The 21411-nt window shown below is 49.4% G+C and overlaps 2 long non-coding RNA genes across 2 annotated transcripts; one reads left to right on the top strand and one right to left on the bottom strand.

Annotated features, from left to right (window-relative positions):
* The first annotated feature begins 225 nt into the window (after positions 1–225).
* On the top strand, positions 226–9107 carry LOC121143700. Its single transcript, XR_005881018.1, has 4 exons — positions 226–1015; positions 5089–5278; positions 5531–7249; positions 8678–9107. It is a non-coding gene; the product is annotated as an uncharacterized LOC121143700 (long non-coding RNA).
* Positions 9108–19068: 9961 nt separating this feature from the next.
* LOC121143433 lies at positions 19069–20083 on the bottom strand. The gene is made up of 2 exons (XR_005880618.1): positions 19970–20083; positions 19069–19272 (listed from the first exon to the last, which is right to left on the bottom strand). It is a non-coding gene; the product is annotated as an uncharacterized LOC121143433 (long non-coding RNA).
* Positions 20084–21411: the final 1328 nt, after the last annotated feature.

Raw genomic sequence — 21411 nt, 5'->3', positions numbered from 1 at the left:
GTTCACAGCGCTGAGTCTCTTCTAGACCCAGCCCTGCCCTGTCTTTGTCTGACTCTCACTTCAGTTCCCATGAAAAAGCCATTTCCAAGGCTGTCAGAAGGAACAGCCAAATTTTAGAAAAAGCAAAATCCAAACGACCAACAAAACTGTTCCTGGCCACTTGCCTGGGTGAGGCAGATGCCACTTTGTGACTGGGCAGCAGAGTGCTTGTGACTGCGGGAGGAGGTGGCTCAGGAACATCTGTGGCTCAGCTGTCTGTAGATGTCCTGGCGTGGCCTCCTCCCATGGCCTCCTCCCGTGGCCTCCTCCCCTGGCCTCCTGCAACTACCACCAGCCCTTTACTGCTTCCTGGGCAATGTGAAGGGCACATCAAGAGAAAACTGAAATTCAACATGACTTTCATCCCCAACTGAAACTGTACGCTGTCTCAAAAACCTAGGCTGGGATGGGCTTGGCTTGGGGATTTATTACGGTTTAAAAATGAGTAATATGGGGGGGGTCACCAGAAAAGAGAAGTGGCCCCCTGGTTCCTCTGTGCCAGCCCAGAATGCCTAAGGGACGTCTGGGAAAGAAGCCACCTCCTGTCAGGAGGGGGAGAAAGGAAAATGCCCAAGAAGACTTGCTATTCAGGCTTGCAGGGGGGCTGCCTGGCTGTTTCTGGGATCATCTGGGTGTGACGCCACCGTCCCTTCCAATGTATGGAACTGCAGAACTCTCCCACGGATGCTTGCAACCCTGAATTTCAGATTTTTTTTTTTGTGCTCGTATCTCTTTATGGATTGGCATGGGTTGCTTTGGGAAAGAAAGAGGCGGATTCTAAAGGAACAGCCTGGAAAAGGCACCGGAAAACACGAGTCACAACAAGCAGAAACTGGTTGGAGTGGCAGCCGAGAGGTAGCAGCCACCTGGCACCAGCTGGGTGCAGAGCACCGTCCCTCTCTGGACACCTCGCGGGCACCGTCTGGCCTGAAGATGACTTGGACACCAACTCCTATGATCTCTCTTTTTTTTTGAGGTAAGGAAACATAAACAAGCAGGTAGCACAATCTGAAGTGTCACCAGGCTTTTCAGAGACAGGATCCCTAGGGCTACCACATCTTCAGTTGAAAAGATATTCTTAAGTGACAAAGCTGTCATTAGCACTGGTGAGATGGTTCTGTGGGGTGGCAATCCTGTCCACCAGAGCTCAATCTGGGGTCCCATAGTGTGGAAGGAGAGAATCATGTCGGCCTTGGACCTCCTTATAGGTATACCACGTTACACACACACACACACACACACACACACACATACACACACACACATACACACACACACACACGCACGCGCACACGCACGCGCACACACACACGCAAAATAAGTAAATGTAACTTAAGGAAATAACTGTGAAAAGCTATAGTTATTCAGGCATATGTGGGGAAGTCCTGGATACCACCAGAACCAATATCTAAACATAGCTAGTATCTTTTTCTTTAAATGACAGTACACCACTGACTGTTCCAGACCCTGAGGGGGAAGTAAAGGAATCCACACATGGTACACAGTGTCTGCACACAGGGATAGAGACCAGGTCAGGTACAGCTAACCTTAGGCTCTCTTTACCATAAACAAAAGGCACAGCAGGTCGCAGGTCAAGAATTCTGGAACTTTCTCAGGTGAAAGCCAGGCATTGGGCCACTACCTTGGAAGATGTTGACAGTTCCAAGTACGTCTGCCCTCACAACTTGTACAAACCTCAATTTAGACAGGGATTCCTGCGGGTCCCCTGGAAGTGGCCCCCTGGTTCCTCTGTGCCAGCCCAGAATGCCTAAGGGACGTCTGGGAAAGAAGCCACCTCCTGTCAGGAGGGGGAGAAAGGAAAATGCCCAAGAAGACTTGCTATTCAGGCTTGCAGGGGGGCTGCCTGGCTGTTTCTGGGATCATCTGGGTGTGACGCCACCGTCCCTTCCAATGTATGGAACTGCAGAACTCTCCCACGGATGCTTGCAACCCTGAAAACATTTTTTTTGAATATCAAGTTTTAGAATATGGTTTCCAGGAACCCCTCCGCTGAGCCCATGTGTAGGGCTCTGGCGGAGATGGTGCGGGCAGCTCCAGCCACATGGAGAGCCCTGACTCGGCTTCACCAGCCTGCCTGTGAATCCATGATGTCATCCTTTCCCCGAGTTTGGGCTCCCAAGCCCCAGACCACCCACGCTGGCGGCCCATTCTCTCCTGCGTCGCCAGGGAGAGACCTGCCTTTATAAATGGAACAGAGGACTGGCCTGAATTGTTACACAGAAGTGCTGCAGGCCGTGGCGATAAGCATTTGGACATGTGGGCGCGGTGATTTTTTTTTCCTTGTTTGAACGCTGAAACTCTCTTTTAAGGCACAGTGGAAAGGCCTGTGTGCAGAGAGAGGCAGGGAGGTTTTAGGGACAGGCCTGAAAAATCTGAAACAACAGCAGACGAGGTTGAGGAAACACTAAGAGGTCGGGGGGGGGGGGCATTGACAAATAAGAAACACTCTGCCCTGGGTTTAATGCCCTCTGCCGCAGCCACCAGGGAGAAAGAGCAAACAGGTGGAACTCTTTTTTTGCCTGGATAATTAGACATCAGATTTTCATTTAGGATTTTTTTTTCCTGACTGGTCATTAGGAGAGGGAGACTGGGGTATGTGCAGAGGAATACTCGTGTTGCCGAGAGGTCTAAAAGGGGGGGAAATGAGCCAGTTTCAAGCACAGAAAACTGGAGCTCTTGGAGCACTGAGTGTTTTTGCTCAGTCTCCAGCCACAGAAGAGAAAGGAGCGCATTTGGGGTGACAGCGTGAAACTCACCACAAGGGCCTGTGCCATGTGCACATCTAAACGTGTGACAAGGGGCCCCTAGTAAGGGTGTCCGCTGGACAGTGAGGGGGCCTGGGGATTCTCTCCCTGAGGAAGGAGGACCAGAAGGGAAGCCTCCTCCATACACGCACCTGACAACAGCCTTTCCGACGCCCAGAGGAAGCTGAGTCATTGGGGCCGGGATCCAGAAGTGGAATTATGGGAGCCTTGCCCCTCCTCTACATCACAGGCTTCCTTGTCGTGATGTCTGTCTTACTCCAGGCCCCAAGTAATGGGACCAAGTGACCATGAATTGAGGCGATATGAAACCACGATCCCTCATAAGTTAGCCATGCCATGCGTTATGACACATCGACGCAAAACTCATTAACATGATATGCATGGCTATATGTTTGTGTGCATACCTATATAATTGTGTACGTAGATGCATTTACATGTGTGGGGGGGTACATCCCTATGAAGAACTCATCTGAGGAATTTGGAACCAGCGGGTGACCTTTGTCACTGTGGTCTTGAGTCACTGGAGGAGGGTCAGCTATTCTCAGTGAAGTGTCTTGTCTCCTGCACAAGGTGGGTTGCTAAACATATTTTGAGACAGAGGCACAAGAAACATATTTTGAGACCTCTCTGTCGGCTACATACAAATGCATATTCTCCTAGAGGCAGAAACGCGAGTGGGCTGAGCCCCAGTGTGATGAGAAAGGGTAGCAGCCGCATATACCGTGACAACGGCAGGTAACATACCGTGATGACAGCAGGTAGCATACCGTGACGACGGCAGCCCAATTGGACGCCACTGTTGGGTAGCCTCAGACGTTCACAGAGTGAAGAATACTTCACTAGGTCATGTCTTATACAAAAAGAGAAAGGAAAAACCATCAGAAAGCTTTGTGAGCAGGCCAAGTGCCGCCTGCCTAGCACGCCCTCCCCCCGCCAGCAACCTCCATTCTCATGTGGCATCCACCACCTCCCCAGCCCGTGTGGACTCTGCTGTCATGGAGACTCAAGAGGCACATGCCGCTGCGGTCTACTCTCCTGGCCACGGCTACTGGCCTAGGGTGAGCACGTCACCTAACCGATGTGTCAGCGTGACCTTCGAAACTCTTTCTGGGAAAGCCGGGACAGAAGCACTCTCTCCTCCCCTGAATTGTCAAGGTCGAGGTGTGAGCCTAGGCCAGCAATGGTCATTCCATTGCTGGAACAGAGCCCACCGTGCAGGACATAGCCCAGAGCATCTTAAATAAACGAACCTGGGCCCCAGGATGAGATGAGTCAGGAACTCAGCTGCAAGGGCGACTTAGCAGGGTATGCTCCTGCTCCAAGCCTCAGTGCTGCCGTCCAGAAGATGGGCACAGATGAAACGTCTGAGCAACCCCACGCCTTTCCAGGTGCATCACTGAGGCTATGACTAGTTCTAAGATGTACTCCCCTTTGACGTGTGGCCTGGAAAGGCATCCACCTTACCCCAGGACAGTTCACAGCTTTGTTGCAGAGAGGACGTGACCATAGATTCTAGAAGTCAGAAAGAAAAGCACTCTGGAGGGAAAGAATTCTGCAGACGAGGCAGAGGAGACAGCTGCTCACTCAAAACCCGAGAATGTGGCACAGCCAAAGCGTGGCGTGTCACAGAAAAATGACAAGTGTGCTGTGGAGCTCCGCGTGTCATCACAGGACTTCCACTGAGCCATGACCACCTTTCCACTGGCCCCAGATCATCTTCACCATCCTATGGAGGCCGTGATGGGAAACACTAATGGGAATCCTTGCCCCAACAGACACACGCATGTGCCTTGGCCAAGAACACAATGTCCTCTGTTGATGGGAGATGTCATTCTGTAAGTCTGTCTCTTATTGGTTGTTGAATAAAGCACTGTTGGCCAATAGGGAAGCAAGATAGGTGGGACTAGGAGTCCGAGGAGGATTCTGGGAAAGAGAAGCAGAGTCAGACACCATGTAGACTGCCAGAGTAAGAGGTCCGGACCCTTTTCTCCGTAAGAGAAACACTTAGATTAACAATTATGGATTAAATACTTATGTCAGAGCTAGCCAGTAAGAAACAAGCAAACGGCCAACAGCTTCATAATTAATATAGCGTCCTGTGTTATTTGGGGGGTTCAGACAGCGCGGCAGGGCCCAGGCAACTGGCAAGAAAGACTACACTCTACACTCTGTCTCCTTCGTCACCTTCTTTCTGGCATCCCAGTCCGTGCTGTACTAGGACCTGGGTTGTTTGTGGTGTTAAGTAGCTTGTGTCTGTTCTCAGGGTGTGGCCACTTCTCTCCGTTCTGTGAATAAAGTAAGCTCCGATCCACCCTAGCTCCCAGCTTCTTCCTGCCTGTGTCAGGCCTTCTCAGGACCCGGCTGTCAGACCGGTGCAGTGGTGTAGGCCTTGAATTTCAGCACTCGGGAGGCAGAATCTTCAGCCTGCGAATTCCAGGCCAACGTGGTCAAAGGTAGGATGCTGACTTCTAAAAAACAAAGCAAAACAACAACAAATATATAATATATATACATTATATTTAATATATGTGTATATTATGTTTAATATATATGTATTGAGAAAGGTGCAGGGAAACAGCTTAACTATCTGCCTATGCCCCTTGTGTTACCCCTGTGTGAGGCAATGTGCTCTCCTGTGCCCCATTTCTTCCCTTCCCTGTGTGCCCCCATGTGACCCCCACATTTAAATCAACTCTTTGTCACAGGTCTCAGTCAAATGGCAAGCACAGACACCCACTAAGTGACACCCACTAAGACACGAGGCCCCAGAAAACCCACCGTACTCTCAAAACAGCCCCATTTGCAGTAAGTGGCTCTCCAGCAAGCCACACCAACCTTCTAAATTTCAAGCCATGTGAAATTTTTATTGCCTTTCTTGCAAAGGAATTTCTTCCACAGAACTCCAAAATAACTTCTGAACCCCGGAGCCTCACCTGCAAACAGCTGGTCTATATTTTAAGGGGTCTAACTAATTTTTTTTGTGGAATGCTAAGATCGTCCGTAGGAGACGTGGAAACAGCTTAATTTCCCACCCCGCAAATGAACAGGCGGAGAGCACAGGGTCTCTCTGGGACTCTGTATGACTTCATGGGATGACATCTGCCAAGAGAACATTAGAAAAAGCAAGCAAACTCAGCAGCCAGATTCCATGGCAACAGCTGGCCCGCCACAGGTGTTGGCCAGGGAAGAACTCCTCCAGTCCTGCATAAATGTTCCAGAGAGTTCTTTATTATTTTAAACACCACGTTCAGAGAGAGCTTAATTTGCTCAGATCCAAAACATCCCCCAAGGGCAGAGTACAGAGTAAACAAGGCTGGGGGAGAAAGTCCTGTCCACCTAATTTTTAATTTGCAAGGCGGAGCTGTTACAAAACAAAGCCACTTGATTTCTGACGGCAGTGCCGCTTTGGTGGAAAATAGTCTCTCAGTGAAGCCGGCCATGACAGGGTGACACCGCTGGTGTTGTAGACAAACTCAGCGTTATCTTTCTTGCTTGGTGTGAGAGGCAAGCTCCAGAGAGAAGGGTGGACATCCAGCAGCAGAGCCCGTGGGACCGGAAGCCGCCTCGCTAGGGGGGCCCAGGCTCCTTTCTGTCTTCTGAGCTCCAAAAGCGTGAGTGAAAAACTCACCCAGAGCCATACATCTCAGAGGTTCTGATCTCTGCTCGACCCAACAGTGTGCCTGAGACCAGGTGTGAGGCCCTTGTGCCAGAGCGAGCCTCTGTCCCCACGTGTAGGGTTCACTCACGCTCTCTCTCGCTCGCTCACTCCTTCAGCTCTCTCGCTTGCTGGATCAGTCTCTCACTCACTCCTTCATCGGGTGTCGTCATCACCCAGCCCGTAAACAATGTAAAACAAAGTTGCACATTGGCAATTAGACACACCCTGATTCTGCAGGCTGTGTTTAGACTGGAAGACTGACAGGAAGTGACTGACACACAGGGGCTCGTCGGTTCCCTCCGAGGTGTGCAAGTACTGAGACCACAGGATGGCTCCTTTGGTGGCAGCTCAGCCACTCACTGTGCCATTGGAGACAGATCGCTCAAGCCCATGGCCTTCAGGATCCACCTCTGCCACCCCTCTGAGTAGTTGGGGAAACAACCCTGCAACCCTAGCTAGGAAAATCCAAGACTTCTCTAGGACGGTCCCCACCTTGTTTAGGATAACAGACTGTGCTTCTGCTCATGGGCGATGCCCGCCACTGCCTCCCAGAGAAGAGTAAGGATGAGGCCAACACACAGACAGCGTTGTGCTCCAGACACAGACCATGCAGGCCATCCACACCTGAGGCTTTTCGGTAACCTGAAGATCTGATACACACACTCCCTGTCTCCGTTTGTTTCGTGTTCCTCGAGCTCACCTGGACCAGGCAGTTGTCACCTGTCACTATGGAAGTGTTGTTTGATATATACATACCAAAATATAGGTAAGTAAAGGAGCTCGCTATCAGAGAGAGAGACAGACAGACAGACAGAAAGACAGACAGACAGACAGAGAGGCATAGAGAGACAGAAAAAGAGGCAGAGAGACAGAGAAACAGAGAGAGAGAGAGAGAGAGAGAGGGTGCCCCAGCCAAGGCCATGGGCATGAGGGAGGCTTCCTAGTAAGAGATAACGGAGCCATAATTAACAACAGGACTCCGATTCCCTTCCCCTTATCAAACGAACAAGCCCCCCCCCTTTCTCTTTCACACACACAGCAAGGAATAGGATGTGCAGCAGGGTGAGCGGCCAGGTTCGTGGGAGCAATATCCGGTGTGATGGGGGTGAGTGGACCAAGGAGCTGTCCCAAGAGGACACTCAGGGCTTGCACTGCCAGATTGCGGGGCATCTCCAAGGACCGTGAGGTCGGCTGTGCTTCTGTCTGCATCCCTCTTAACTGACTGCAGGACTGTGGTCACCAGCCAAGCCCTTCCCTTCTGAGGACTCTGCTCACGGGTACCTCCAACGCTGCTCCTGTGTGGGAGTGTAGGAGAGCACCCCCAGAAAGGCTGGGTCAGGCAAGCAGGCATCTTCTCCAGCAAGAGCCCGAAGCGTCTCCGGCTTGGAGGCTGAAGCAGCCACATGAGAGACAGTGTGACCTTCCAGGGGTGTGACTCACAGGCCTGAAAGTCCCCAGCCTCCTCTGTGGAAAGCACTGGGCAGTGGGAGGGGCCTGCTGTCTTCACACAGGTCCCCAGTTTGTTGAGAACCCAGCTGAGGCCACACTCTCACCATGTAGCTCTCAAAGCCAGAAAAGCAATGTTTGCAGAGAGTACAAAAAAATTTACAAACAACAATTTCTCTTGAACCCACAACAACGAACGTTTGTACAGTAGACTTTTAAAAAAAAGATTTACTTATTTGTATCTGCATGTGCCCAAGTGCTTGCCTGCATGTATCTATGTGCACTACGTGTGCCGAGTATCCTCAGAGTCTAGAGGAGGATTTCAGGTCCTCTTGAACTGCAGTGACAGAGAGTTGTGAGGTGTCCTGTGGGGACAGAGCCCCAGCCCTCTACAGGAGCAGCAAGTGGCTCCTAACCGCTGAGCCATCTCCCCAGCCCCTACTGGAAATTTTAATGAAAGTATTCCCTATAACCCATTTATATGTAAACATTTTAATACCTACTAAAAATTATTTCCTGACTAATTATATCCCCAAGCTTCATCTGGGAGACTGGGCCACTGTTATGCTTCTTTTTTCCCTTTTACGTATTACCAGTCTTTCAGTAAGGCAGCTGGCGGTTGTGTGTGTGTGTGTGTGTGTGTGTGTGTCTGTGTGTCTGTGTGCAAGTGTGGATGGGAACTGGATATCTATTTTTGTTGTTTCTGTCTTCTTTGTCAAACTCACGAACATCACTTTACGCTGTCCAGGCTGTCCCGGGACTATGGCCACCTCTCAGCTGCCTGTCGGGCCTCATGGCTGTCCTGATAGCCTCCAGCCTCCCGCCTCTCTGCTCTCAGGCCCATCGCTGCTCAGAAGATCAACTGCATTTTAATTATCCCGTCAAATTTGGGCTTACCACTGGTTCTCCCGCTGGGAAAAGGCATAAAGATGGAAGCAAAAAGCTCAGTCACAGGCAAGTGAAGGAAACGCTGGGGAGATGGCCCGTCAGGCACGTGGGAGCTCTGCTCTCACAGAGGACCCAGCTTGGCTCCCAGAACCCACATCAGGTGACTCACAACTGTCCAGGGGACCTGGCACCCTCTTCTGGGCTCCAACAACAACTATCCACATGTGCTCCTCCCCCCACACACCTGCACAGACACACATAAATAAAAATAAAATAGTTCTCAAAGTCAAGGAAGTTTATTTCTTCCCAACATGATTATGTAACCAGAAGCTGAAGGGGATGATAAAAAGAAATCAGTGTAACTAATACAAAAAAAGTGTTTTGTTTTGTTTTTTATCAGTATCACAGAAATTCCCAGAGGGCAATTATTTCCTAAAAACTTATAAATTACTGATCAAGATCTACCTTGGACAAAAGCTGTCCATCTTCGGGGCACCATGGAGCTGCACCCCTGACTCTGCAGAATTTAGATGGTGCCCCAAAAGCTCACACCACCTCCTAGGGAAGTAGCCTCCAGGGGCTCCAAAGGAAGCTCAGTTTGTAGAGCACCTAGTAGCAAGCAGGAAGCCCTGGGCACCATCCCCGGTGTGTTACACACATGCCGTCGCGGCACAAGGTCCCAGCACTTGGACGGTGGAAGCAGGATCAGAAGTTCATGGTCGTCTGCTGCACAGTGAGTGAAAGGACGGTCTACGACGCATGTTCTCCAAGAGAAACAAACTCAGCAGTCTCTTCTAACAAAGGAAGCTCTGGCCTAGCACGTGGGAAAGGCAAGGTGTAGACGTCTCCAGAGACCTGAGCCTCGATCACAAAATGAGTGTTCAAGCTATTTCCCTGCCCGCTCCAGGCAAGGCCTTCTTCCTCCCTCCCTCCTAGTAGAGGGTTAGCAACTCCAGACACTTCTCTGCAGGGTGCTCGGGAGCAAATTTCTTGCAGGTTTTCTGTGCACCCTACTGGGTAGACTTCCCCAGGGATGCAAAGGCCTGCTCCCCAGAAGCATTTAATCTTCCGCTTCCTGTGTGGGGACAGGGCTCGGTCGCTTTAATAAATGAAGAAGCAAGTTTACTGTCTCCATCGACCAGGTTTGCCGCATCGCGAGAGGGCCCCCCTGCTGCCAGTTGGCCATTTCAGTCCAAGCCTCCTAGGCTGGCTGCAAGCATTTTCTTGGTTTCATCCTCAGACGTTTATGCTGATACCAGCCGAGCAAGCAGACTCCCCTGAAGATGGAGAGCAGTATGGGGCGTGCAAGTGAGGGCGGTGGTCGTAGCAGAGAAAGAGTGTGGTGTGAGAGACAGGGACGGGAACAAACCCAAGCTCAGGTCAAGAGCTGAGGAAGAAGGGGGCGCCGCCTGATGAGAGCAGGGGCACAGATCAAAGAGGCAGATAATTCATATCCCACGGGACCCACAGGAGACTGACTCCAGGACGCCTCGCTCTTCCTGGGAATACCCAAATGCCAGATGCTCAAGTCCCTAAAAAAAAAAAAAAGGCATAGTGTTTCTGTACATGCTACATACATGCCCACGCTCTAAGTAATCTCCAGGTACGGCAGAGCACGTTGGCCCAGCGGCTGCCAGTAATGTGTGTGTTAGGGAATGATGGCATTCAAAATCTGCACGTGCACAGCAGTGTCCCTCTCTTTTCGTTATTTTTGATCCCGGGTTGGCTAATAAGCAGGCATGTTTAAAAAGCATGCTGTGGGCTCCCAGCCACACCCTTCAGTTCCCAGGATTCTCAGCTTCTGCTATTAAAACAAATCATGGAACAGCACCATCATCAGAGGCAGAGGACTAGTGAGTTCTCAGCCCTTGAAGGGTGTGCATGAGGTCATGAGACAGTTCCCTCCCCAAGTGCAGGGCCCCGCTTAGGTGTGGCTCAGCTATGGCTGCCACGGATGCTGAGGCACCAGGCTCTAACTGACAACAGGAAGCCCGTTGGATGAATCTGCTGGAGTGGTGGTTAGCCTTGCACTGCCAGTTTGAAACAACCTAGCGGTCTAGGAGGATAGTGTCAATAAGAGCTTGACTATGTTGAGCTGACCTGTGGGCTTTTCTGGAAGAGGGGGTTGGATTATCTTAATTTAATGAATGGGGGAAGGCCTGCCCACTGTGGGTAGCACCACTCCCTAGGCAGCGGTTCCGAACTTTGGAAGAGTGGAGAGATTTCCCTGAGCACACCTGAGCAGGCATGTGATCATGCGTGAATGCATTTCCTCTGCTTTCAGCTGTGGCTATTACGTGGCCGGTGAACTGTGCTCCTGCCCCTGGGGCTTCTCCACCGAGGTAGTCTGCGACCTCAAACTGTGAGCTGAAATAAATCCCTTCTTCTCCCAAAGCTGCTTTGCTTTGGGATATTTTATCACAGCAGCAGAAATTAGGACAGTTGAGTTAAATGAGAATTCCTGTTTAAGGTAATTCGTAACAGCGGCAATTATACAATTTCTGAAAAGGAAACACACTAGATGCCAGATGTTACACAAGCCTCTTTTCATTAGAGCTAAGACCAGAGAAGCCCAAAACCCCAGTGCTTAAATATTTAACAATACAGATAAATGCTTGGAAACACCCCAAGTGAGAGTCTGATGGGCAAACGGCAGGTCACTGAGCTTTATTCAGCACCACCACTGGCTGGGAAAAGACAAATCAAGAGAGGCAATGGTCTAAAATACTGACATCCATTGCCCCTGATAAGTAGCATTTGCTCATCTCTTCTTCCAACTGTTTAACAATAAGCATGTAATATTGCTGCAGTTGGAAGGAAGGCAGGAAATATTGGCAGGAGCTTGCATTTTCTTTCCCATGTGCTCAGCGGAACCACACAGCATCCCTGTGCAAATGGAGGGCTGATGTCCCTGAGAATTGCAGAAATGTAAATTCTTCTGTGACGTCCATCAGTCCTTTTCTCTGAGAAGGGGGCGCGGGCACAGACACGCATGCTGTTCTTGTTTTCTCCTGCTTCGCATCCCTGAATACGTGGGAGTTTGGCCCATAGTGCACAATTCCAGCCGTGCCCCAATCTGGGAGCATTTTGTGTCTGTGAAACGCAAGCTGTGGCTCCCGAGGGAGAGGACACTGCAAGCTTCCTGCCTCCTGGAAGGACACACAGCCCTGTGTGCAGACGCCTGGCCACTCCAGCCAGAAAACAAGAGTGGCTGGGAGAAGCTACCAGACGTCTGCAATAGCTGGTCGCTGCCCCGCAAAATGAATGTGTTTTTCCTCACCAGAAGCAGAAGAAGACTGGAAGAGGGTGTCTTCATTGCCACTCCCCCCACACACCCTGAAAGAGTTGTGGATTTACTGAGAATTTGAGGAGACCAGACAATGGGAGATGGCTGTAATTGATGTCTGTACAGGTGTGTGTTTATTTTTGACCACCTCTGTGTCCTTGCTGTTGGGGGAAGTCCTGTGCATTTGTCAATAAAGTACTGTTGAGCCTATAGGGAACCAAGATAGGAGGGACTAGGAGTCCAGGAGAACTCTGGGAAGGAGAAACACAGGGAGTCAACATGTAACGCCATGGGGGTAGGAAGCCTGGAACTATTCTCCGGTAAGAAACATACTTACATTAACAATTATGGGGTAATTACTTAAGTCAGAGCTAGCTAGAAAGAAACAAGCAAGGCCAACAGCTTCATAATGAATATAGCCTCCTGTGTGTTTATTTGGGACTGACGCGGCTCTGGAACCAAGCTGGCGGGAAGGCTGCCCTCACAAGAAAAAGCTTCTCTTTACAAAATGGTGTCAGGAGTGGGATGGAATGTGCTTTGGGATGTTCCCAAGACCCGTTCAGTTAGATTCTCTGGGGACCCAGGCTCTACCCCTATCTTTCCACAGGTGTGTGGATGACCCCAGCGCTCACTAAAGACGAGGAATGACCTCTGCAGGGACACTAAACAACAGCCTTCAAGCATAGGATTGAGCTATCAACAGCTCAGTGACAGAGCACTTGACTTGCAGGGTAAGGACCTGTGTTGGATCCCCAAAGCCCTCATTGAAAGAAAAAAGAAGCCATCAGTGTGGCAGTCTTACCAATCTCGGTACTAGGGAGGCATAACACGAAGACCCTGGGGCCAACCAGCCCGGCCTATCAGGTGAGTTCCCAGCTAGAGGATTAAAAAAACAAGGTAGACAAGGCAGCGTCTGAAGATGTCACTGGATGTGGTCTTCTGAGCGCTACGCACATGTAAACACATGTGTACATGTGCAAATGCACCCACATGCTCACAAACACACACACACACACACACACACACACACACACACTCTAGCTCATCTAAGAGTGGTGCCACATGTCTGTAATCGTAGCCCTCTGGGGACTAAGACAGGAATATCATGAGTTCAAGTCTAGTCAGGGACACAGTGAGACCTTGTCTCAAAACAAAACAAAGAAATGCGGATCTGGCTCTTCCAGAGGCCCCAAGTTGGGTGGTTCATAAGCACCTATTACTGCAGCCTCAGGGGATCTGATGCCCTCTTCTGCCTTCTGTAGGTACACGAACAAACACGCACATACACGCGCGTGCATGCACATGCACGGACACACACACACAGATACACACACACACAAAACAAACCTTTAAAAAACAACAAAAACATTGTATATAACATTAGCAGTAGAGGTTCACTTTAGGTACACTTGAGATTATCTTTTGAAATGACTGACGTCTTGGCTAGGAAGAGCTACGCGCTGCTGCTATTTCACTTCGTCGATGGGAACCAAACACTCAAGACACTCGAGGGTACACTCAGTTGTTGCAGACGCAGCCGCCATATAACTCAGCCTGACAAGCCGGATCAGGCTCTGGGAGGAAGGGAACAGAAGACCATCCCTTTGGTGACCAAACGCCTTTTGCATATTAACCGCTCGTGTTGACTTCCTGTGGGGAACTGGAGAGTCCAATCACCGCAAACATGAAGGTCAACAGCCACACTTGGGGGACTTTCGTGCCGAATTCAATCAAGCCAGCACGGGGCTGGGGTTGGGGGAGGGATGTTGCTTCATGCATGAAGTCCTGGGTTTGGTCCCCAGCACTGTATAAACAGGACGAAATGACACTCAAGCCTCACACTCAGGAGGCCCAGGCAAGAAGATCAGAAGTTCAAGGCCATCCTCAGCTACCCTAGCAAGTTTGAGCCCGGTGTGGGCGACACGAGATATTTTATCTCTAGTTAGATAAGTTTAATTTAGCGATTGTGTACCCGGATCTTCATCTTCCTAGACAGCTCTTTACAGGTCAGGCGGAGGACGGTTCTGCTGTGTAAGGGGATTCGCCCCATACCCAGCTATAAAGACCCACTGTTCGTTTCTCTTGATTCTGAGCCATTGTGCCACCTGGTCTGAAAGTCCGGGAAATGGCCCATTGGCCTTAAGAGCCCAGAGAGGGAGGAGGAGAGAGCTCGGGACTCTGCTGTGCTCCTCCAGACATGAGGCAATCCGGGCTCTTCCCAGCCTGCTGGAGCCTGCTGGCTTAGCAAGCTCTAAGCTGAGCTCAGGAAGCCATTCCCTCTTTTCCTCCCCCCCCCACCTCCTCCACCCACACAGTACCTTAACCCTTTCAGTTTTGTGGTGCCCGAGCAGCCACACCAGGCAGTAGCGGTATGTCGGTTTTCACTTTGCAGCACGGCCGCCCTCGTCCCCCAATCACCCCAGCAACCTAAAGAAGAGAGAAAAGGGCACCAAAGAATGACAGTGGCCATCTGGAATGCATAACTCGGACAGACCTGCAACGTATTACATGGTCTGGAAAAGTGGCTGGGCGAATTCCAGGGCTCAGATAGACTTCAAAGTCTGGCCGCACATCAGTGAAACGGCCGATCTGCTCTGATATTTAAAGTGGGTGTACACGAATGAATTTATTACACTTTTTTATCTTCTGGGCTCAGATGGGGGGGGAACAGGATCATAGGCAAGTTTGCCTTTAATTTCACGCTGCACGTTCCCCCTAGATTTTAGCTTTTTTTCCCCCCCTCCCTAATGTGGTACTGTTTCTTGACTTTCTTCATCTGAACCGCCACATACCTTCCTTATCTCTACTGTGTGTCAAAAAACGGACTGAGGCGTTTGGACAGTGTAGCTGAACAGGGTCATCTGATCGTGAGATGTTTTGCAGGAAGGGTCTCAATTCCAAAGATACATATATCTGCATGTAAGCCCATAGTCTCTTGCCCTGTTCCCTTATGTTCTCTCTCACTCACTGATTCATTCATTCACTCATTCACTCACTCACTCACTCACTCACTCTCCGTGCTCTCTCTTGCTCTCCATGTTAAATGTGGGGGCCTGGACCCTGCTGCATGGTATTCATTTCTATAGCTAGATCAGCTGTGCCAGTTGAGTTCCCTAAGACAATTAAAAGTCAAACCTGGGCTCTGCAGCTACCTGGAGACACTGAGCCATGTCCTGCTGGCAGAAACTCCCTTCAGGAAGGCACAAGATTCATTCTTCAGGGCTCACCACCTCCAAATACCTTTGAGAAGCAGGCATCTTCTCACTCAGGCAAACTTGGCCTCGTTCAGCTTCATGTAAAACTTACCTTGTCCATCCAAGAACCTGAGCAAATGTGATCCCATGCCAACCGCAAGGCAAATATCCGCACCCCTCTGCCTCTCGGAGTCTTGGGCCTCTGCGACTGATCTCCAGCCCGTGCTCTGCTGGGTGTCTGGGGACTCAGAGGAAAGGAAACGCTTCTATATGCACATAAAGGTTAGGAGCAGAGCCAAAGGATGGAGCCAGTGTCATCATTGTAACCTCCAGCTATTGCTTCTCTCTACTATGCCAAATGCACATTTGAACTGTTTTGGATTTACATGTTGATTACACTATTACAACGTGGCTGGAATCCCTATGAAAGCATTCGTCATTGAGAGCAGCCTGGAGGCTCCTGATGTAGCTAAAGTGCATGGTACAGCATACCTAACCTTACGGTCACACACAGACAGAAAGAGGGATCAGCGTGTCGCTCGGACAGATGCCCTCCAGCTCACGGCACCTGCCATTGCCACTGCGTCAGCCAGCTGTCAGTCGCTGTGACAAAGCGACTGAGGGAGTCAGCTTTATGAGGAGGGAAAGTCAATTTGGCTCCCAGCTTCAGAGACCTCAGTGCAGTCACATGGCTCTACCATTCTGGAGTCTGTGACGAGGTGGGAGTCGTTGCAAGATTGTTTATGACCGATTAAAGCCGCTGGAGATCAAAATAGCAAAGTCACCATACTAGTCAGCCACAGGAGCTAGGCAGTGGTGGCACACGCCTTTATTCCCAGGACTCAGGATTGAGAGGTAGACGGATCTCAGTTAGTTCAAGGCCACACTGAGTACACTGCCTAGTCCTAAAAGAAACAGCTCTCACACAAAGGCGATCTCAGCACTTGGGATCACATGCCTTTAATCCCCGCACTAGGAAGATGGAGAGAGGAGTGATATGGCTGGGTGGAGAAAGGAATAAAAGGCAGAAGGAGACAGAACCTGGGAGCCTTTCGCCTCTGAGGATTCGTGGAGACAGGATTGCCATTTCAGCTGCGTGAAGGTAAGACCTGCTGGCTGGGCTGCTTTGTTTCTCTGATCTTCAGCTTGCAGCTTGAACCCCAATGTCTGTCTCTGGGTCCTTTTATTTATTGTGCCACAGCGAGGAGGTGAGAGCCGCTCACACTGTGACATCCAGGAAGCAGAGCAAGAGGAGCTGAGATTCCAGTATCTTCTTCCAGGACAAGCCCCCAGCGACATAACTTTCTTCCAGGAGACATAAGCCATTATCAGTGCTGCAGGCAGCTGCCGGAGTCACTGGCCTGTAGGGGACACTGAGAGCCAAGACACATGCTCACAACAGTTAAGGCAGTCACACAACATATAGAAGTGTGAGATGCGTGTGTGTGTGTGTGTGTGTGTGTGTGTCCATGCGTGTATTGTGGATTACTAATTTAAGATGTGTTGCGTCTGTTTATTCCTGTGGAATGTTTGTTTAATGATGCAAAGACACGTTACATTTGTTTGATTAAATAAAATTAACCTGGGGTCAGGAGCTTGAGTCAGCAACTAACTGACAGGAAATGGTAGAGAGGAACCATGTGTAGCCAGGGTTCTTAAGTGGGGGCTGAGCAGAAGGAAGGGCTGTTTGGGGGAAGACTTGGGCTAGGAGAGGTTAGCTACTTGCTTTTCAGCATCTCTGAGCAAGCAGGATTTCATCTCAGTCTCTAAATCCTGAGTTCTACAGAGGGGGTAGAGATCTAGGTAAAGTTCCCTTTATTGGCCAGGATAGAGCCAGTGTCTGAGGGAACAGAATTCCCACCTGGCTATGGCCAGTGTAGCCTAACCGCTACTGGTAGCTGTGAAGTTGCAATCCCATGGATTAGAATCGCAGTTGTTTAAGGGGCAGCTACTGAAGTTAATTAAAATAAACATTTGGCACCCCATGTGGGGCACCAAAGTGTTGTTGTTTGTTTTTTTGCTCCTTACTCCTTGGGGGGCCGCCACCCAGATCTCAAATTAATCACACATGGAGACTTTTTCTTTCTTATGAATGCCCCGCCTTAGCATAGGCTTATTTCTTGCCATCTTTTTTCAGCTTAAATTATCCCATCTACCTTTTGCTTCTGGGCTTTTATCTTTCTCTATTTCTGTATATCTCTCTTCACTTCTTACTTCTTGTCTGGCTGTGTAGCTGGATGACTGGCCCCTGGAGTCCTCTTCCTTTTCTCGCTCCTCACTCCTCTCCTTCCAGGGTTCTCCTCCTATCTATGCTCTCTGCCTGTCAGCCCCGCCTATCCTCTCTCCTGCCTAGCTATTGGCCGTTCAGCTCTTTACTAGACCAATCTGGTGTTTGAGGCAGGCAAAATAATACAACTTCACAGAGATAAACAAATGTAACATAAAAGAATGCAACATATCTTTGCACCTGTGAAACAAATGTCGCACAGCATAAACAAATGTAACACATCTTAACTAATATGCATGTGTGTATTAAGGAGGGAAAGTGTATCAAGGTATAAAGGAAACAAGATCTTAAGATCTCATCACCTGGACCAGAACCAGCGCCAAGTGAAAGAAGCTGGACGCATAATGAAAATCACCGATTTACACGTGCAATCTTTAAATATGCCAATCCCTAAAAATGCAGAACAACAGATAGAGTTCCCAGGGTGTGGCAGGTGAGATGGGGAGTTCCAAATCAAAGCGCACACATGTCTGTTAAGAAGGACAAGCTCGCCAGGCATTGGTGGTACACGCCTTTAATCCCAGCACTGGAGAGAAAGAGGCAGGTGGATCTCTGTGAGTGAGTTCCAGGACAGGCTCCAAAGCTACACAGAGAATCTCTGTCTCCAAAAAACAAAAATAAAAGAAAGAAAGAAAACAAAAGAAGGACGAGCTACAGAGAGTTGAGGGCTGAAGCTGAGAATGTGTGAAGGTGTTCTTGCTACAAACACATATGTGAGGCTGTGTGTGTGAATCTGTATGGCCCTCTAGACCCTTTTTGCTGAGTGTAAACGTATCAACATGCTATTCTACATTGCCAGTGTGTGCAGCGAAGCAAAATAAGCCAAGAAAAAGTGGAGCATAAACAAAACAAACAAAGTGAACCCGACCTGGGGACAGAGGGGTCCCGCTCGACCTTCAGCTCTCCCCACCAGTTCCTGATCTCTTCTTCATGGTTATTTCTTTATGTTTATTTATTTGTGTGTGGGAAAGGAAGAGAGAAGGTTTGCACATTCGTGTGCAAGTGTCCTCCTATAGACACATGGGGAAGCCAGAAGGATGGAGTGTCCTTCTCAGTCTACAAATTCAAGTTTCTCACTGACTCTGGGTCTCTTGTTTTCTCAGCTATATGGGAAGCCAAGAAGCCCAGGGTCTTTCCTGCCCCCTCCATCCTTGGAGCTAGAAGTAAAGGTTTACGTGGGAGGAAGAAGAAGAGGAAGATATGGAGAAAAAGAAGGAAGGGGAGTAGGAAGAGAAGAAAGAAAACAAGAGGAAGAAGATGGAGGAGGAGGAGGGAGGGGAGGAAGGGGAAGGGGAGGAACCTTGCATCACCATAGGAACTCCAGAACAAAGCCTGAGATGCTCCCTCTGGTAGTGATTATCTGGTAGAATAGTTCCCATGCTTTCTCCAGCCAAGGGTCCACTTTCCACTCTGGCAGCTTTGTCGGTAGGGCTATGAAAAGGATTTCCAGCTGATGCCTCCCCCCCACACACACACACAAAGGCTCAGACTCATGCATTTTATTTCCCTCCAAGTGAATTCCCTTTGGATCTGAGCATGTTCAAAGACACACGTGGAAGACAGCCATGATCATCTGGTCCTGTGTCAGCATGTCATCAGACGATCTTCAGAGCATTCAACAGGTTGGCACAGCCCTTGGAGTCAGAGACATCTCTGGGCTTCTGAGCCTCAGAGACCCTTGATATGGGCTGGAAACAGAACACAAACTGTAATGAGCCCTCTTTCCCACCAGCCTGGTCCCACAGCTGCGTCAGCCCCAAATAAACACACAGACACTAAATTAATTATGAAACCATTGGCCAGTGTCTTGGGCTTCTTATTGGCTAGCTCTGCCTTAATTATTAGCCCATAACTACTAATCTTTGTATTTCTGCACGGTCTTGAATTACCAGAGAATGCCTGGCTCGTGTCCTCTCTTCCCAGGCTCATATGTCGACTCCTCACTTCCCAGAATTCTCCTCGTCTCCTAGCGCCGCCTATCTTCCTGCCTGGCCAATCAGTGTTCTATTCATCAACCAATAAGAGAAACATATACAGAACAACATCTCCCATCGACAAACCCACAGATCTGTGAGAAAAAAGGCCCTGTGAGTGAGGACCACGCATAGTGCCAGACTCCCAGCAAATGCCCTCAATGTTACTATTCATAGTCACTGCACCCATAAACGGACTCAACAGGCTCTTTCTAACATCTACCCCGTGTTTCTCCCTTCTCCAAGCCTCCCTGTTTTATTTAAGATCACCAGACACATAAAATGCTCACCTTTCCCTTCTTTTCCACTCTTAAAATTTTTTTCCTAGCCCTTCAGCGTCTTTCCTTGATATCTTAGTCCATTCTGTGCTTAACATCTGAGGCTGGGTGATTTACAGAGAAAACTCACTCACCGCTCAGGAGGCTGGAGCGGCTGAAGTCATGGTGCTGGCAGCCTGATGTCTGCTGAGGCCATGTTTTCCTCCAAGATGGAGCCTTGTGTTTACCCCTCTGGGGAGAAGGGATAAATTCTCACAGCAAAGAGTAGAAGGCCAGGAGAGCCGGTTTCCTTCCAAACAGTCTCTTTCCAAGGCACCAAGCCCAGACCTGACCGTGGAGTTCCCGAGGCTAACTGACTCTAGAGATCCAGCTGTTTGTATCACTCCAATAGCATTAGATGTCAAGATGAGTTTGAGAGAGGGCAAACACGGTAACTGTGGTCATCAGTCCAAGGCATTACACTGGACACATGTAAGAAGAGATACAGGAATATAAAAGCCTACCATCTCCTGTAGGGATGGGCAGGCTGGTGCAGGTTGGCTAGGAAGCAACCGGTACAAATTCAAGCAGTTGCTTGAATGTGACCAAGGTGTGAATCTCCTGGGTGTTTGTTTCAATGATGCTCTCACCCAGGTCCACACAGGGTTGTATAAGAAGATTGTGAAAAGGAAACAGAAACTGAACCAGGCCTCTGTCACCAGAAGAGCAGTGGTGGGTATGCATCCCATAATACTTCCCATGGTACTTCATTTGAGAGCAGAAATGTAGTGGACCTTAACCACGGCAGCCTGAGAGGGAAAAGGGTCAAATTGGGACATCTAACATGATACCGTGGTGAAAAAAATCAAAATGCCTGCCCCATCAAGGCATAGTTTATGAAAGCGCACAAACACACAAATGTGTAATTTAAAAATAATGCACCTTCAGCGCTTGAGGTTGACAGCATTCAGGGAGAATGGAATGATGAGACGGGTGTGTAAAATGATTCACGAGGAAGCAGAGCAAGTTTGCCTTGCCCATGACACAGGAAGAAAGAGGAACTCACAATCTACATACGTGCTGGCCCTGGCTGCCTGTGTGTCTGGCGGACCTTCCCAGCTCCTCCCTTTCTGATGTTCAGGGGCCATTTCCCTCATAGGCTCCTCTCCCACCCCCAAGCCCATACTGTTTCTATGAACATGGACTTTCTCCTTTGGGAATCTGTCTCTGGAAATCCTGATAATGATCAAACCCCAACCCCTTCTCTTCTTCGACATCCCATCACCTCTGGATACTGAGCTCTCCTGTAGCAGAGATCACAGGGGACTTTAACACCATTTACTGCTTTGCAAAGGTACAAAATGAAAGATAGCAGCATCCATAGGATCAGACTGCATGGGTTCACCAGGGAAACAGACTACTCACCTCCTACTCTTGACATCTCCTACTGTGTTTTTCAAGGGTCTACTTAAAACCTCTTGATCCCCCATCACCTTTAAAATTCAGCATTTGGTTCTCAACTCAAGGCTAATGCACTTGGAAGATGAACTCAGAGTTGGAAATACCAGGAACATTTTGAGAAAACAATTTGCAAACT

This window comes from Mesocricetus auratus, unplaced genomic scaffold, assembly GCF_017639785.1.
Source record: "Mesocricetus auratus isolate SY011 unplaced genomic scaffold, BCM_Maur_2.0 Super-Scaffold_100013, whole genome shotgun sequence".
NCBI lineage: Eukaryota > Metazoa > Chordata > Mammalia > Rodentia > Cricetidae > Mesocricetus > Mesocricetus auratus.
The sequence above is the reverse complement of the archived record's forward strand: the minus strand, read 5'-3'. Positions and strand labels throughout refer to the sequence as shown.